The sequence below is a fragment of the Triturus cristatus genome, chromosome 8 (genome assembly GCF_964204655.1).
Source record: "Triturus cristatus chromosome 8, aTriCri1.1, whole genome shotgun sequence".
NCBI lineage: Eukaryota > Metazoa > Chordata > Amphibia > Caudata > Salamandridae > Triturus > Triturus cristatus.
Genome location: NC_140591.1, coordinates 56,368,887 through 56,386,745, shown reverse-complemented (window position 1 = coordinate 56,386,745; position 17,859 = coordinate 56,368,887). Strand labels below are relative to the sequence as shown.

At 37.5% G+C, this 17,859-nt stretch overlaps 7 non-coding genes across 7 annotated transcripts; all 7 read right to left on the bottom strand.

The window, feature by feature from the left end:
• Positions 1–2,353: 2,353 nt before the first annotated feature.
• Positions 2,354–2,426, bottom strand: TRNAF-GAA (transfer RNA phenylalanine (anticodon GAA)). The gene has a single exon. It is a non-coding gene; the product is annotated as a tRNA-Phe (tRNA).
• A 5,761-nt stretch (positions 2,427–8,187) lies between these two features.
• Positions 8,188–8,260, bottom strand: TRNAF-GAA (transfer RNA phenylalanine (anticodon GAA)). The gene has a single exon. It is a non-coding gene; the product is annotated as a tRNA-Phe (tRNA).
• Positions 8,261–9,935: 1,675 nt separating this feature from the next.
• TRNAF-GAA (transfer RNA phenylalanine (anticodon GAA)) lies at positions 9,936–10,008 on the bottom strand. Its single transcript has one exon. It is a non-coding gene; the product is annotated as a tRNA-Phe (tRNA).
• A 1,096-nt stretch (positions 10,009–11,104) lies between these two features.
• TRNAF-GAA (transfer RNA phenylalanine (anticodon GAA)) lies at positions 11,105–11,177 on the bottom strand. Its single transcript has one exon. It is a non-coding gene; the product is annotated as a tRNA-Phe (tRNA).
• A 1,675-nt stretch (positions 11,178–12,852) lies between these two features.
• Positions 12,853–12,925, bottom strand: TRNAF-GAA (transfer RNA phenylalanine (anticodon GAA)). The gene has a single exon. It is a non-coding gene; the product is annotated as a tRNA-Phe (tRNA).
• A 1,096-nt stretch (positions 12,926–14,021) lies between these two features.
• Positions 14,022–14,094, bottom strand: TRNAF-GAA (transfer RNA phenylalanine (anticodon GAA)). The gene has a single exon. It is a non-coding gene; the product is annotated as a tRNA-Phe (tRNA).
• Positions 14,095–15,769: 1,675 nt separating this feature from the next.
• Positions 15,770–15,842, bottom strand: TRNAF-GAA (transfer RNA phenylalanine (anticodon GAA)). The gene has a single exon. It is a non-coding gene; the product is annotated as a tRNA-Phe (tRNA).
• Between the last annotated feature and the right edge of the window lie 2,017 nt (positions 15,843–17,859).

Genomic DNA, 17,859 nt, shown 5'->3' with positions numbered 1-17,859 from the left:
TCAGACTTTTCCGAAACCCAGCATTGAACAAGGGACTTTTAGATTTTCAATCTAACACTCTCCCAACTGAGCTATTTCATCCAGCTGGCCATTTTGGCTTTCTGTTGTATTTTTGATAATTGTTAAAGATAAATGCAGACCCTGGTCATTCTATCTGCATGTGCAGTTATGTGTTAAATTGTCCAATATTATTCAGCAGCTAAATTGGTCTGATGGGTGAATTTCCTTTTTAGGAGCCAAGTTAGTTAGAAGATGTTTGTAAACTATGAATGGACTTATACTCAGACACACAGACCTATATGGCGAGGGTAGGCAAACTAGGTCATCTGACTACTAACAGTTTTGTATAAGGGGAACTCGAGGCTGATGCAGGCAAAGCTTTACTTTCAATTAAAGGAAGAATTGGCAAATAAAGCAGGTAAAGTTGAATACAAAAGAGGTGGAAGCAAGTTTGACAGAAAGACAGAATGTAAAAAATATGTTGAAATGGTTGTCTTATCGATCAGCTTGATAAAAGGTTTTGATCATTATAAACAACGTCAATATGAGTTGACTCCAAATAGCATTTGTGGCATGCAAAGCAGAAGTTCAAAATGTGCCTACACCCAGGATTGAACCAGGGACCTTTAGATCTTCAGTCTACTGCTCTCCCAACTGAGCTATTTCATCCAGCTGGCATTTTTGGCTTTCTGTTGTATTTTTTATAATTGTTAAAGATAAATGCAGAACCTGGTCACTCTATCTGCATGTGCAGTTATGTGTTAAATTGTCCAGTATTATTCAGTAGCTAAATTGGTCTGATGGGTGAATTTCCTTTTTAGGAGCCAAGTTAGTTAGATGATGTTTGTAAACTATGAATGGACTTATACTCAGAAACACAGACCTATATGGCGAGGTTCGGCAAGCTAGGTCATCTGACTACTAACAGTTTTGTATAAGGGGAACTGGAGGCTGATGCAGGCAAAGCTTTACTTTCAATTAGAGGAAGAATTGGGAAATAAAGGAGGCAAAGTTGAATACAAGAGAGGTGGAAGCAAGTTTGAAAGAAAGACAGAAAGTAAATAATATGTTGAATTAATTGTATTGTCGATTATCTTGATAAAAGGTTTTGATCATTATAAACAAAGTCAATATGAGTTGACTCAAAATAGTCTTTGTGGCATGCAAAGCAGAAGTTCAAAATGTGCCGAAACCCGGGATCGAACCAGGGACCTTTAGATCTTCAGTGTAACGCTCTCCCAACTGAGCTATTTCGGCCTGCCAACAGCTTTAGTATTCAGCCTCTTTTTTTGAACAATCCCAGAACAGAGATGCAGAACCTGGATTTTCAATCTGAGGTTAGAGCTGTGTTTTAATGTGTCCTGCATTGTTCAGCAGCTAACTGGTGAAATGGGTGAGTAGCGTTTTTGGGATAAATGTTAGGTCGTTTTTCTTTTAAAACTCTGAGTGGACCAGCACTGTATTACACAGACGTATGTCGCCTGAGTAGGTAAGCTATGTCATCTCAATACTGACAACTTTGTTCAAGGAGAAGTGAAAGCTGATGCAGACAAGAGTTTACTTTGAAAAAAGTATAAAATGGGATAAATTCGTCATCAAAGCTGATGGCAAGAGAGGTGGAAGCAAGTTTAGAAGGAGGACAGAAAGACAACTTTTTTTTGAAGTTATCATGTTGTTGATCAGTTGATAAAATATTTTGAGAAATAAAGAAAAAAAAACTAGAGCTGATTTCAAGAAATATTTTGCAAGAATGTAGGATCCCCTCTCACTGTGCTGAAAGTCAGGATTGAATCAGGTACCTTAAGCTCTTCAGTCTAACGATCTCCCAACTGAGATATTTCAGCCAACAAGTCCTTGTGGCCTCCTGATGTATTATTAATAATTGTAGACGATACATACAGAACCTGGTCATTCTATTTTCGTTTATAGTTATGTGTTAAAGTGTCCAGTATCATTCAGCAGGTAACTTGGTCTGATGAGTGAATATCCTTTTTAGGGGACAAGGTAAGTAGAATTTTTTTTTCTAAACTCTGAATTGACTTATACTCTGAAACACAGACCTATATGGCCAGGGTGTACAAGCTATGTCATCTGACTACTGACAGTTTTGTATAAGGGGAATTGGAGGCTGATGCAGGCAAAGCTTTACTTTAAAATAAAGCAAGAAGTTGCAAATAAATGAGGCATAGTTGAATACAAGAGAGGTGGAAGCAAGTTTGAAAGGAAGACAGAAAGTAAATAATATGTTGAATTGATTGTGTTGTTGATCAGATTGATGAAAGGTTTTGATAAAGAAGAGCGTTGATTTAACTCCAAACAGCTTTTGTGACATGAAAAGCAGAAGTTGAAATTGTGCCGAAACCCGGGATTGAACCAGGGACCTTTAGATCTTCAGTCTAACGCTCTCCCAACTGAGCTATTTTGGCCTGCTGGTAGTTTGGGTCTTCATCCTTTCTTTTAAACTTCCCAAGAAAATAGATGCTCAACCTCATGCTAGAGCTATGTTTTAAGATGTCCTGTATCATTCATCAGTTAACGGGTGCAATAGGTAAATAGCATTTTTCGGATCCAGGTTAGGTAGCTTTTTTTTTTACTCTGAATGGACTAGCACCATATTACACAGAGGTATTTGGGCTGAGTAGGTAAGCTATGTCATCTGAATACTGAAATCTGTGTTCAAGGAGAAGTGGAACCTGATGCAGACAAGAGTTTACTTTACAAAAAAGCATGAAATAGGAAACATTTGTAGTCGAAGCTGAATGCAAGAGAGGTGGAAGCAAATTTAGAAGGAGGACAGAAAGACAATTCTATGTTGAATTGATCATGTTGTCGATCAGTTGATCAAATATTTTGATAAATAAAGAAAGAAAAACTTGAGCTGATACCAAGAAATATTTTGTGAGAAGCAAGAAACCTCTCAGACTTTTCCGAAACCCAGCATTGAACAAGGGACTTTTAGATTTTCAATCTAACACTCTCCCAACTGAGCTATTTCATCCAGCTGGCCATTTTGGCTTTCTGTTGTATTTTTGATAATTGTTAAAGATAAATGCAGACCCTGGTCATTCTATCTGCATGTGCAGTTATGTGTTAAATTGTCCAATATTATTCAGCAGCTAAATTGGTCTAATGGGTGAATTTCCTTTTTAGGAGCCAAGTTAGTTAGAAGATGTTTGTAAACTATGAATGGACTTATACTCAGACACACAGACCTATATGGCGAGGGTAGGCAAACTAGGTCATCTGACTACTAACAGTTTTGTATAAGGGGAACTCGAGGCTGATGCAGGCAAAGCTTTACTTTCAATTAAAGGAAGAATTGGCAAATAAAGCAGGTAAAGTTGAATACAAGAGAGGTGGAAGCAAGTTTGACAGAAAGACAGAATGTAAAAAATATGTTGAAATGGTTGTCTTATCAATCAGCTTGATAAAAGGTTTTGATCATTATAAACAACGTCAATATGAGTTGACTCCAAATAGCATTTGTGGCATGCAAAGCAGAAGTTCAAAATGTGCCTAAACCCGGGATTGAACCAGGGACCTTTAGATCTTCAGTCTACTGCTCTCCCAACTGAGCTATTTCATCCAGCTGGCAATTCTGGCTTTCTGTTGTATTTTTTATAATTGTTAAAGATAAATGCAGAACCTGGTCACTCTATCTGCATGTGCAGTTATGTGTTAAATTGTCCAGTATTATTCAGTAGCTAAATTGGTCTGATGGGTGAATTTCCTTTTTAGGAGCCAAGTTAGTTAGATGATGTTTGTAAACTATGAATGGACTTATACTCAGAAACACAGACCTATATGGCGAGGGTCGGCAAGCTAGGTCATCTGACTACTAACAGTTTTGTATAAGGGGAACTGGAGGCTGATGCAGGCAAAGCTTTACTTTCAATTAAAGGAAGAATTGGGAAATAAAGGAGGCAAAGTTGAATACAAGAGAGGTGGAAGCAAGTTTGAAAGAAAGACAGAAAGTAAATAATATGTTGAATTAATTGTATTGTCGATTATCTTGATAAAAGGTTTTGATCATTATAAACAAAGTCAATATGAGTTGACTCAAAATAGTCTTTGTGGCATGCAAAGCAGAAGTTCAAAATGTGCCGAAACCCAGGATCGAACCAGGGACCTTTAGATCTTCAGTCTAACGCTCTCCCAACTGAGCTATTTCGGCCTGCCAGCAGCTATAGTATTCAGCCTCTTTTTTTGAACAATCCCAGAACAGAGATGCAGAACCTGGATTTTCAATCTGAGGTTAGAGCTGTGTTTTAATGTGTCCTGCATTGTTCAGCAGCTAACTGGTGAAATGGGTGAGTAGCGTTTTTGGGATAAATGTTAGGTCGTTTTTCTTTTAAAACTCTGAGTGGACCAGCACTGTATTACACAGACGTATGTCGCCTGAGTAGGTAAGCTATGTCATCTCAATACTGACAACTTTGTTCAAGGAGAAGTGAAAGCTGATGCAGACAAGAGTTTACTTTGAAAAAAGTATAAAATGGGATAAATTCGTCATCAAAGCTGATGGCAAGAGAGGTGGAAGCAAGTTTAGAAGGAGGACAGAAAGACAACTTTTTGTTGAAGTTATCATGTTGTTGATCAGTTGATAAAATATTTTGAGAAATAAAGAAAAAAAAACTAGAGCTGATTTCAAGAAATATTTTGCAAGAATGTAGGATCCCCTCGCACTGTGCTGAAAGTCAGGATTGAATCAGGTACCTTAAGCTCTTCAGTCTAACGATCTCCCAACTGAGATATTTCAGCCAACAAGTCCCTGTGGCCTCCTGATGTATTATTAATAATTGTAGACGATACATACAGAACCTGGTCATTCTATTTTCGTTTATAGTTATGTGTTAAAGTGTCCAGGATCATTCAGCAGGTAACTTGGTCTGATGAGTGAATATCCTTTTTAGGGGACAAGGTAAGTAGATTTTTTTTTTCTAAACTCTGAATTGACTTATACTCTGAAACACAGACCTATATGGCCAGGGTGTACAAGCTATGTCATCTGACTACTGACAGTTTTGTATAAGGGGAATTGGAGGCTGATGCAGGCAAAGCTTTACTTTAAAATAAAGCAAGAAGTTGCAAATAAATGAGGCATAGTTGAATACAAGAGAGGTGGAAGCAAGTTTGAAAGGAAGACAGAAAGTAAATAATATGTTGAATTGATTGTGTTGTTGATCATATTGATGAAAGGTTTTGATAAAGAAGAGCGTTGATTTAACTCCAAACAGCTTTTGTGACATGAAAAGCAGAAGTTGAAATTGTGCCGAAACCCAGGATTGAACCAGGGACCTTTAGATCTTCAGTCTAACGCTCTCCCAACTGAGCTATTTCGGCCTGCTTGTAGTTTGGGTCTTCATCCTTTCTTTTAAACTTCCCAAGAAAATAGATGCTCAACCTCATGCTAGAGCTATGTTTTAAGATGTCCTGTATCATTCATCAGTTAACGGGTGCAATAGGTAAATAGCATTTTTCGGATCCAGGTTAGGTAGCTTTTTTTTTTACTCTGAATGGACTAGCACCATATTACACAGAGGTATTTGGCCTGAGTAGGTAAGCTATGTCATCTGAATACTGAAATCTGTGTTCAAGGAGAAGTGGAAGCTGATGCAGACAAGAGTTTACTTTACAAAAAAGCATGAAATAGGAAATATTTGTAGTCGAAGCTGAATGCAAGAGAGGTGGAAGCAAATTTAGAAGGAGGACAGAAAGACAATTCTATGTTGAATTGATCATGTTGTCGATCAGTTGATCAAATATTTTGATAAATAAAGAAAGAAAAACTTGAGCTGATACCAAGAAATATTTTGTGAGAAGCAAGAAACCTCTCAGACTTTTCCGAAACCCAGCATTGAACAAGGGACTTTTAGATTTTCAATCTAACACTCTCCCAACTGAGCTATTTCATCCAGCTGGCCATTTTGGCTTTCTGTTGTATTTTTGATAATTGTTAAAGATAAATGCAGACCCTGGTCATTCTATCTGCATGTGCAGTTATGTGTTAAATTGTCCAATATTATTCAGCAGCTAAATTGGTCTGATGGGTGAATTTCCTTTTTAGGAGCCAAGTTAGTTAGAAGATGTTTGTAAACTATGAATGGACTTATACTCAGACACACAGACCTATATGGCGAGGGTAGGCAAACTAGGTCATCTGACTACTAACAGTTTTGTATAAGGGGAACTCGAGGCTGATGCAGGCAAAGCTTTACTTTCAATTAAAGGAAGAATTGGCAAATAAAGCAGGTAAAGTTGAATACAAAAGAGGTGGAAGCAAGTTTGACAGAAAGACAGAATGTAAAAAATATGTTGAAATGGTTGTCTTATCGATCAGCTTGATAAAAGGTTTTGATCATTATAAACAACGTCAATATGAGTTGACTCCAAATAGCATTTGTGGCATGCAAAGCAGAAGTTCAAAATGTGCCTACACCCAGGATTGAACCAGGGACCTTTAGATCTTCAGTCTACTGCTCTCCCAACTGAGCTATTTCATCCAGCTGGCATTTTTGGCTTTCTGTTGTATTTTTTATAATTGTTAAAGATAAATGCAGAACCTGGTCACTCTATCTGCATGTGCAGTTATGTGTTAAATTGTCCAGTATTATTCAGTAGCTAAATTGGTCTGATGGGTGAATTTCCTTTTTAGGAGCCAAGTTAGTTAGATGATGTTTGTAAACTATGAATGGACTTATACTCAGAAACACAGACCTATATGGCGAGGTTCGGCAAGCTAGGTCATCTGACTACTAACAGTTTTGTATAAGGGGAACTGGAGGCTGATGCAGGCAAAGCTTTACTTTCAATTAGAGGAAGAATTGGGAAATAAAGGAGGCAAAGTTGAATACAAGAGAGGTGGAAGCAAGTTTGAAAGAAAGACAGAAAGTAAATAATATGTTGAATTAATTGTATTGTCGATTATCTTGATAAAAGGTTTTGATCATTATAAACAAAGTCAATATGAGTTGACTCAAAATAGTCTTTGTGGCATGCAAAGCAGAAGTTCAAAATGTGCCGAAACCCGGGATCGAACCAGGGACCTTTAGATCTTCAGTGTAACGCTCTCCCAACTGAGCTATTTCGGCCTGCCAACAGCTATAGTATTCAGCCTCTTTTTTTGAACAATCCCAGAACAGAGATGCAGAACCTGGATTTTCAATCTGAGGTTAGAGCTGTGTTTTAATGTGTCCTGCATTGTTCAGCAGCTAACTGGTGAAATGGGTGAGTAGCGTTTTTGGGATAAATGTTAGGTCGTTTTTCTTTTAAAACTCTGAGTGGACCAGCACTGTATTACACAGACGTATGTCGCCTGAGTAGGTAAGCTATGTCATCTCAATACTGACAACTTTGTTCAAGAAGAAGTGAAAGCTGATGCAGACAAGAGTTTACTTTGAAAAAAGTATAAAATGGGATAAATTCGTCATCAAAGCTGATGGCAAGAGAGGTGGAAGCAAGTTTAGAAGGAGGACAGAAAGACAACTTTTTTTTGAAGTTATCATGTTGTTGATCAGTTGATAAAATATTTTGAGAAATAAAGAAAAAAAAACTAGAGCTGATTTCAAGAAATATTTTGCAAGAATGTAGGATCCCCTCGCACTGTGCTGAAAGTCAGGATTGAATCAGGTACCTTAAGCTCTTCAGTCTAACGATCTCCCAACTGAGATATTTCAGCCAACAAGTCCTTGTGGCCTCCTGATGTATTATTAATAATTGTAGACGATACATACAGAACCTGGTCATTCTATTTTCGTTTATAGTTATGTGTTAAAGTGTCCAGTATCATTCAGCAGGTAACTTGGTCTGATGAGTGAATATCCTTTTTAGGGGACAAGGTAAGTAGAATTTTTTTTTCTAAACTCTGAATTGACTTATACTCTGAAACACAGACCTATATGGCCAGGGTGTACAAGCTATGTCATCTGACTACTGACAGTTTTGTATAAGGGGAATTGGAGGCTGATGCAGGCAAAGCTTTACTTTAAAATAAAGCAAGAAGTTGCAAATAAATGAGGCATAGTTGAATACAAGAGAGGTGGAAGCAAGTTTGAAAGGAAGACAGAAAGTAAATAATATGTTGAATTGATTGTGTTGTTGATCAGATTGATGAAAGGTTTTGATAAAGAAGAGCGTTGATTTAACTCCAAACAGCTTTTGTGACATGAAAAGCAGAAGTTGAAATTGTGCCGAAACCCGGGATTGAACCAGGGACCTTTAGATCTTCAGTCTAACGCTCTCCCAACTGAGCTATTTTGGCCTGCTGGTAGTTTGGGTCTTCATCCTTTCTTTTAAACTTCCCAAGAAAATAGATGCTCAACCTCATGCTAGAGCTATGTTTTAAGATGTCCTGTATCATTCATCAGTTAACGGGTGCAATAGGTAAATAGCATTTTTCGGATCCAGGTTAGGTAGCTTTTTTTTTTACTTTGAATGGACTAGCACCATATTACACAGAGGTATTTGGCCTGAGTAGGTAAGCTATGTCATCTGAATACTGAAATCTGTGTTCAAGGAGAAGTGGAACCTGATGCAGACAAGAGTTTACTTTACAAAAAAGCATGAAATAGGAAACATTTGTAGTCGAAGCTGAATGCAAGAGAGGTGGAAGCAAATTTAGAAGGAGGACAGAAAGACAATTCTATGTTGAATTGATCATGTTGTCGATCAGTTGATCAAATATTTTGATAAATAAAGAAAGAAAAACTTGAGCTGATACCAAGAAATATTTTGTGAGAAGCAAGAAACCTCTCAGACTTTTCCGAAACCCAGCATTGAACAAGGGACTTTTAGATTTTCAATCTAACACTCTCCCAACTGAGCTATTTCATCCAGCTGGCCATTTTGGCTTTCTGTTGTATTTTTGATAATTGTTAAAGATAAATGCAGACCCTGGTCATTCTATCTGCATGTGCAGTTATGTGTTAAATTGTCCAATATTATTCAGCAGCTAAATTGGTCTAATGGGTGAATTTCCTTTTTAGGAGCCAAGTTAGTTAGAAGATGTTTGTAAACTATGAATGGACTTATACTCAGACACACAGACCTATATGGCGAGGGTAGGCAAACTAGGTCATCTGACTACTAACAGTTTTGTATAAGGGGAACTCGAGGCTGATGCAGACAAAGCTTTACTTTCAATTAAAGGAAGAATTGGCAAATAAAGCAGGTAAAGTTGAATACAAGAGAGGTGGAAGCAAGTTTGACAGAAAGACAGAATGTAAAAAATATGTTGAAATGGTTGTCTTATCAATCAGCTTGATAAAAGGTTTTGATCATTATAAACAACGTCAATATGAGTTGACTCCAAATAGCATTTGTGGCATGCAAAGCAGAAGTTCAAAATGTGCCTAAACCCGGGATTGAACCAGGGACCTTTAGATCTTCAGTCTACTGCTCTCCCAACTGAGCTATTTCATCCAGCTGGCAATTCTGGCATTCTGTTGTATTTTTTATAATTGTTAAAGATAAATGCAGAACCTGGTCACTCTATCTGCATGTGCAGTTATGTGTTAAATTGTCCAGTATTATTCAGTAGCTAAATTGGTCTGATGGGTGAATTTCCTTTTTAGGAGCCAAGTTAGTTAGATGATGTTTGTAAACTATGAATGGACTTATACTCAGAAACACAGACCTATATGGCGAGGGTCGGCAAGCTAGGTCATCTGACTACTAACAGTTTTGTATAAGGGGAACTGGAGGCTGATGCAGGCAAAGCTTTACTTTCAATTAAAGGAAGAATTGGGAAATAAAGGAGGCAAAGTTGAATACAAGAGAGGTGGAAGCAAGTTTGAAAGAAAGACAGAAAGTAAATAATATGTTGAATTAATTGTATTGTCGATTATCTTGATAAAAGGTTTTGATCATTATAAACAAAGTCAATATGAGTTGACTCAAAATAGTCTTTGTGGCATGCAAAGCAGAAGTTCAAAATGTGCCGAAACCCGGGATCGAACCAGGGACCTTTAGATCTTCAGTCTAACGCTCTCCCAACTGAGCTATTTCGGCCTGCCAGCAGCTATAGTATTCAGCCTCTTTTTTTGAACAATCCCAGAACAGAGATGCAGAACCTGGATTTTCAATCTGAGGTTAGAGCTGTGTTTTAATGTGTCCTGCATTGTTCAGCAGCTAACTGGTGAAATGGGTGAGTAGCGTTTTTGGGATAAATGTTAGGTCGTTTTTCTTTTAAAACTCTGAGTGGACCAGCACTGTATTACACAGACGTATGTCGCCTGAGTAGGTAAGCTATGTCATCTCAATACTGACAACTTTGTTCAAGGAGAAGTGAAAGCTGATGCAGACAAGAGTTTACTTTGAAAAAAGTATAAAATGGGATAAATTCGTCATCAAAGCTGATGGCAAGAGAGGTGGAAGCAAGTTTAGAAGGAGGACAGAAAGACAACTTTTTGTTGAAGTTATCATGATGTTGATCAGTTGATAAAATATTTTGAGAAATAAAGAAAAAAAAACTAGAGCTGATTTCAAGAAATATTTTGCAAGAATGTAGGATCCCCTCGCACTGTGCTGAAAGTCAGGATTGAATCAGGTACCTTAAGCTCTTCAGTCTAACGATCTCCCAACTGAGATATTTCAGCCAACAAGTCCCTGTGGCCTCCTGATGTATTATTAATAATTGTAGACGATACATACAGAACCTGGTCATTCTATTTTCGTTTATAGTTATGTGTTAAAGTGTCCAGGATCATTCAGCAGGTAACTTGGTCTGATGAGTGAATATCCTTTTTAGGGGACAAGGTAAGTAGAATTTTTTTTTCTAAACTCTGAATTGACTTATACTCTGAAACACAGACCTATATGGCCAGGGTGTACAAGCTATGTCATCTGACTACTGACAGTTTTGTATAAGGGGAATTGGAGGCTGATGCAGGCAAAGCTTTACTTTAAAATAAAGCAAGAAGTTGCAAATAAATGAGGCATAGTTGAATACAAGAGAGGTGGAAGCAAGTTTGAAAGGAAGACAGAAAGTAAATAATATGTTGAATTGATTGTGTTGTTGATCAGATTGATGAAAGGTTTTGATAAAGAAGAGCGTTGATTTAACTCCAAACAGCTTTTGTGACATGAAAAGCAGAAGTTGAAATTGTGCCGAAACCCGGGATTGAACCAGGGACCTTTAGATCTTCAGTCTAACGCTCTCCCAACTGAGCTATTTTGGCCTGCTGGTAGTTTGGGTCTTCATCCTTTCTTTTAAACTTCCCAAGAAAATAGATGCTCAACCTCATGCTAGAGCTATGTTTTAAGATGTCCTGTATCATTCATCAGTTAACGGGTGCAATAGGTAAATAGCATTTTTCGGATCCAGGTTAGGTAGCTTTTTTTTTTACTCTGAATGGACTAGCACCATATTACACAGAGGTATTTGGCCTGAGTAGGTAAGCTATGTCATCTGAATACTGAAATCTGTGTTCAAGGAGAAGTGGAAGCTGATGCAGACAAGAGTTTACTTTACAAAAAAGCATGAAATAGGAAACATTTGTAGTCGAAGCTGAATGCAAGAGAGGTGGAAGCAAATTTAGAAGGAGGAAAGAAAGACAATTCTATGTTGAATTGATCATGTTGTCGATCAGTTGATCAAATATTTTGATAAATAAAGAAAGAAAAACTTGAGCTGATACCAAGAAATATTTTGTGAGAAGCAAGAAACCTCTCAGACTTTTCCGAAACCCAGCATTGAACAAGGGATTTTTAGATTTTCAATCTAACACTCTCCCAACTGAGCTATTTCATCCAGCTGGCCATTTTGGCTTTCTGTTGTATTTTTGATAATTGTTAAAGATAAATGCAGACCCTGGTCATTCTATCTGCATGTGCAGTTATGTGTTAAATTGTCCAATATTATTCAGCAGCTAAATTGGTCTAATGGGTGAATTTCCTTTTTAGGAGCCAAGTTAGTTAGAAGATGTTTGTAAACTATGAATGGACTTATACTCAGACACACAGACCTATATGGCGAGGGTAGGCAAACTAGGTCATCTGACTACTAACAGTTTTGTATAAGGGGAACTCGAGGCTGATGCAGGCAAAGCTTTACTTTCAATTAAAGGAAGAATTGGCAAATAAAGCAGGTAAAGTTGAATACAAGAGAGGTGGAAGCAAGTTTGACAGAAAGACAGAATGTAAAAAATATGTTGAAATGGTTGTCTTATCGATCAGCTTGATAAAAGGTTTTGATCATTATAAACAACGTCAATATGAGTTGACTCCAAATAGCATTTGTGGCATGCAAAGCAGAAGTTCAAAATGTGCCTAAACCCGGGATTGAACCAGGGACCTTTAGATCTTCAGTGTACTGCTCTCCCAACTGAGCTATTTCATCCAGCTGGCAATTCTGGCTTTCTGTTGTATTTTTTATAATTGTTAAAGATAAATGCAGAACCTGGTCACTCTATCTGCATGTGCAGTTATGTGTTAAATTGTCCAGTATTATTCAGTAGCTAAATTGGTCTGATGGGTGAATTTCCTTTTTAGGAGCCAAGTTAGTTAGATGATGTTTGTAAACTATGAATGGACTTATACTCAGAAACACAGACCTATATGGCGAGGGTCGGCAAGCTAGGTCATCTGACTACTAACAGTTTTGTATAAGGGGAACTGGAGGCTGATGCAGGCAAAGCTTTACTTTCAATTAAAGGAAGAATTGGGAAATAAAGGAGGCAAAGTTGAATACAAGAGAGGTGGAAGCAAGTTTGAAAGAAAGACAGAAAGTAAATAATATGTTGAATTAATTGTATTGTCGATTATCTTGATAAAAGGTTTTGATCATTATAAACAAAGTCAATATGAGTTGACTCAAAATAGTCTTTGTGGCATGCAAAGCAGAAGTTCAAAATGTGCCGAAACCCGGGATCGAACCAAGGACCTTTAGATTTTCAGTCTAACGCTCTCCCAACTGAGCTATTTCGGCCTGCCAGCAGCTATAGTATTCAGCCTCTTTTTTTGAACAATCCCAGAACAGAGATGCAGAACCTGGATTTTCAATCTGAGGTTAGAGCTGTGTTTTAATGTGTCCTGCATTGTTCAGCAGCTAACTGGTGAAATGGGTGAGTAGCGTTTTTGGGATAAATGTTAGGTCGTTTTTCTTTTAAAACTCTGAGTGGACCAGCACTGTATTACACAGACGTATGTCGCCTGAGTAGGTAAGCTATGTCATCTCAATACTGACAACTTTGTTCAAGGAGAAGTGAAAGCTGATGCAGACAAGAGTTTACTTTGAAAAAAGTATAAAATGGGATAAATTCGTCATCAAAGCTGATGGCAAGAGAGGTGGAAGCAAGTTTAGAAGGAGGACAGAAAGACAACTTTTTGTTGAAGTTATCATGATGTTGATCAGTTGATAAAATATTTTGAGAAATAAAGAAAAAAAAACTAGAGCTGATTTCAAGAAATATTTTGCAAGAATGTAGGATCCCCTCGCACTGTGCTGAAAGTCAGGATTGAATCAGGTACCTTAAGCTCTTCAGTCTAACGATCTCCCAACTGAGATATTTCAGCCAACAAGTCCCTGTGGCCTCCTGATGTATTATTAATAATTGTAGACGATACATACAGAACCTGGTCATTCTATTTTCGTTTATAGTTATGTGTTAAAGTGTCCAGGATCATTCAGCAGGTAACTTGGTCTGATGAGTGAATATCCTTTTTAGGGGACAAGGTAAGTAGAATTTTTTTTTCTAAACTCTGAATTGACTTATACTCTGAAACACAGACCTATATGGCCAGGGTGTACAAGCTATGTCATCTGACTACTGACAGTTTTGTATAAGGGGAATTGGAGGCTGATGCAGGCAAAGCTTTACTTTAAAATAAAGCAAGAAGTTGCAAATAAATGAGGCATAGTTGAATACAAGAGAGGTGGAAGCAAGTTTGAAAGGAAGACAGAAAGTAAATAATATGTTGAATTGATTGTGTTGTTGATCAGATTGATGAAAGGTTTTGATAAAGAAGAGCGTTGATTTAACTCCAAACAGCTTTTGTGACATGAAAAGCAGAAGTTGAAATTGTGCCGAAACCCGGGATTGAACCAGGGACCTTTAGATCTTCAGTCTAACGCTCTCCCAACTGAGCTATTTTGGCCTGCTGGTAGTTTGGGTCTTCATCCTTTCTTTTAAACTTCCCAAGAAAATAGATGCTCAACCTCATGCTAGAGCTATGTTTTAAGATGTCCTGTATCATTCATCAGTTAACGGGTGCAATAGGTAAATAGCATTTTTCGGATCCAGGTTAGGTAGCTTTTTTTTTTACTCTGAATGGACTAGCACCATATTACACAGAGGTATTTGGCCTGAGTAGGTAAGCTATGTCATCTGAATACTGAAATCTGTGTTCAAGGAGAAGTGGAAGCTGATGCAGACAAGAGTTTACTTTACAAAAAAGCATGAAATAGGAAACATTTGTAGTCGAAGCTGAATGCAAGAGAGGTGGAAGCAAATTTAGAAGGAGGACAGAAAGACAATTCTATGTTGAATTGATCATGTTGTCGATCAGTTGATCAAATATTTTGATAAATAAAGAAAGAAAAACTTGAGCTGATACCAAGAAATATTTTGTGAGAAGCAAGAAACCTCTCAGACTTTTCCGAAACCCAGCATTGAACAAGGGACTTTTAGATTTTCAATCTAACACTCTCCCAACTGAGCTATTTCATCCAGCTGGCCATTTTGGCTTTCTGTTGTATTTTTGATAATTGTTAAAGATAAATGCAGACCCTGGTCATTCTATCTGCATGTGCAGTTATGTGTTAAATTGTCCAATATTATTCAGCAGCTAAATTGGTCTAATGGGTGAATTTCCTTTTTAGGAGCCAAGTTAGTTAGAAGATGTTTGTAAACTATGAATGGACTTATACTCAGACACACAGACCTATATGGCGAGGGTAGGCAAACTAGGTCATCTGACTACTAACAGTTTTGTATAAGGGGAACTCGAGGCTGATGCAGGCAAAGCTTTACTTTCAATTAAAGGAAGAATTGGCAAATAAAGCAGGTAAAGTTGAATACAAGAGAGGTGGAAGCAAGTTTGACAGAAAGACAGAATGTAAAAAATATGTTGAAATGGTTGTCTTATCGATCAGCTTGATAAAAGGTTTTGATCATTATAAACAACGTCAATATGAGTTGACTCCAAATAGCATTTGTGGCATGCAAAGCAGAAGTTCAAAATGTGCCTAAACCCGGGATTGAACCAGGGACCTTTAGATCTTCAGTCTACTGCTCTCCCAACTGAGCTATTTCATCCAGCTGGCAATTCTGGCTTTCTGTTGTATTTTTTATAATTGTTAAAGATAAATGCAGAACCTGGTCACTCTATCTGCATGTGCAGTTATGTGTTAAATTGTCCAGTATTATTCAGTAGCTAAATTGGTCTGATGGGTGAATTTCCTTTTTAGGAGCCAAGTTAGTTAGATGATGTTTGTAAACTATGAATGGACTTATACTCAGAAACACAGACCTATATGGCGAGGGTCGGCAAGCTAGGTCATCTGACTACTAACAGTTTTGTATAAGGGGAACTGGAGGCTGATGCAGGCAAAGCTTTACTTTCAATTAAAGGAAGAATTGGGAAATAAAGGAGGCAAAGTTGAATACAAGAGAGGTGGAAGCAAGTTTGAAAGAAAGACAGAAAGTAAATAATATGTTGAATTAATTGTATTGTCGATTATCTTGATAAAAGGTTTTGATCATTATAAACAAAGTCAATATGAGTTGACTCAAAATAGTCTTTGTGGCATGCAAAGCAGAAGTTCAAAATGTGCCGAAACCCGGGATCGAACCAAGGACCTTTAGATTTTCAGTCTAACGCTCTCCCAACTGAGCTATTTCGGCCTGCCAGCAGCTATAGTATTCAGCCTCTTTTTTTGAACAATCCCAGAACAGAGATGCAGAACCTGGATTTTCAATCTGAGGTTAGAGCTGTGTTTTAATGTGTCCTGCATTGTTCAGCAGCTAACTGGTGAAATGGGTGAGTAGCGTTTTTGGGATAAATGTTAGGTCGTTTTTCTTTTAAAACTCTGAGTGGACCAGCACTGTATTACACAGACGTATGTCGCCTGAGTAGGTAAGCTATGTCATCTCAATACTGACAACTTTGTTCAAGGAGAAGTGAAAGCTGATGCAGACAAGAGTTTACTTTGAAAAAAGTATAAAATGGGATAAATTCGTCATCAAAGCTGATGGCAAGAGAGGTGGAAGCAAGTTTAGAAGGAGGACAGAAAGACAACTTTTTGTTGAAGTTATCATGATGTTGATCAGTTGATAAAATATTTTGAGAAATAAAGAAAAAAAAACTAGAGCTGATTTCAAGAAATATTTTGCAAGAATGTAGGATCCCCTCGCACTGTGCTGAAAGTCAGGATTGAATCAGGTACCTTAAGCTCTTCAGTCTAACGATCTCCCAACTGAGATATTTCAGCCAACAAGTCCCTGTGGCCTCCTGATGTATTATTAATAATTGTAGACGATACATACAGAACCTGGTCATTCTATTTTCGTTTATAGTTATGTGTTAAAGTGTCCAGGATCATTCAGCAGGTAACTTGGTCTGATGAGTGAATATCCTTTTTAGGGGACAAGGTAAGTAGAATTTTTTTTTCTAAACTCTGAATTGACTTATACTCTGAAACACAGACCTATATGGCCAGGGTGTACAAGCTATGTCATCTGACTACTGACAGTTTTGTATAAGGGGAATTGGAGGCTGATGCAGGCAAAGCTTTACTTTAAAATAAAGCAAGAAGTTGCAAATAAATGAGGCATAGTTGAATACAAGAGAGGTGGAAGCAAGTTTGAAAGGAAGACAGAAAGTAAATAATATGTTGAATTGATTGTGTTGTTGATCAGATTGATGAAAGGTTTTGATAAAGAAGAGCGTTGATTTAACTCCAAACAGCTTTTGTGACATGAAAAGCAGAAGTTGAAATTGTGCCGAAACCCGGGATTGAACCAGGGACCTTTAGATCTTCAGTCTAACGCTCTCCCAACTGAGCTATTTCAGCCTGCTGGTAGTTTGGGTCTTCATCCTTTCTTTTAAACTTCCCAAGAAAATAGATGCTCAACCTCATGCTAGAGCTATGTTTTAAGATGTCCTGTATCATTCATCAGTTAACTGGTGCAATAGGTAAATAGCATTTTTCGGATCCAGGTTAGGTAGCTTTTTTTTTTACTCTGAATGGACTAGCACCATATTACACAGAGGTATTTGGCCTGAGTAGGTAAGCTATGTCATCTGAATACTGAAATATGTGTTCAAGGAGAAGTGGAAGCTGATGCAGACGAGTTTACTTTACAAAAAAGCATGAAATAGGAAACATTTGTAGTCGAAGCTGAATGCAAGAGAGGTGGAAGCAAATTTAGAAGGAGGACAGAAAGACAATTCTATGTTGAATTGATCATGTTGTCGATCAGTTGATCAAATATTTTGATAAATAAAGAAAGAAAAACTTGAGCTGATACCAAGAAATATTTTGTGAGAAGCAAGAAACCTCTCAGACTTTTCCGAAACCCAGCATTGAGCAAGGGACTTTTAGATTTTCAATCTAACACTCTCCCAACTGAGCTATTTCATCCAGCTGGCCATTTTGGCTTTCTGTTGTATTTTTGATAATTGTTAAAGATAAATGCAGACCCTGGTCATTCTATCTGCATGTGCAGTTATGTGTTAAATTGTCCAATATTATTCAGCAGCTAAATTGGTCTGATGGGTGAATTTCCTTTTTAGGAGCCAAGTTAGTTAGAAGATGTTTGTAAACTATGAATGGACTTATACTCAGACACACAGACCTATATGGCGAGGGTAGGCAAACTAGGTCATCTGACTACTAACAGTTTTGTATAAGGGGAACTC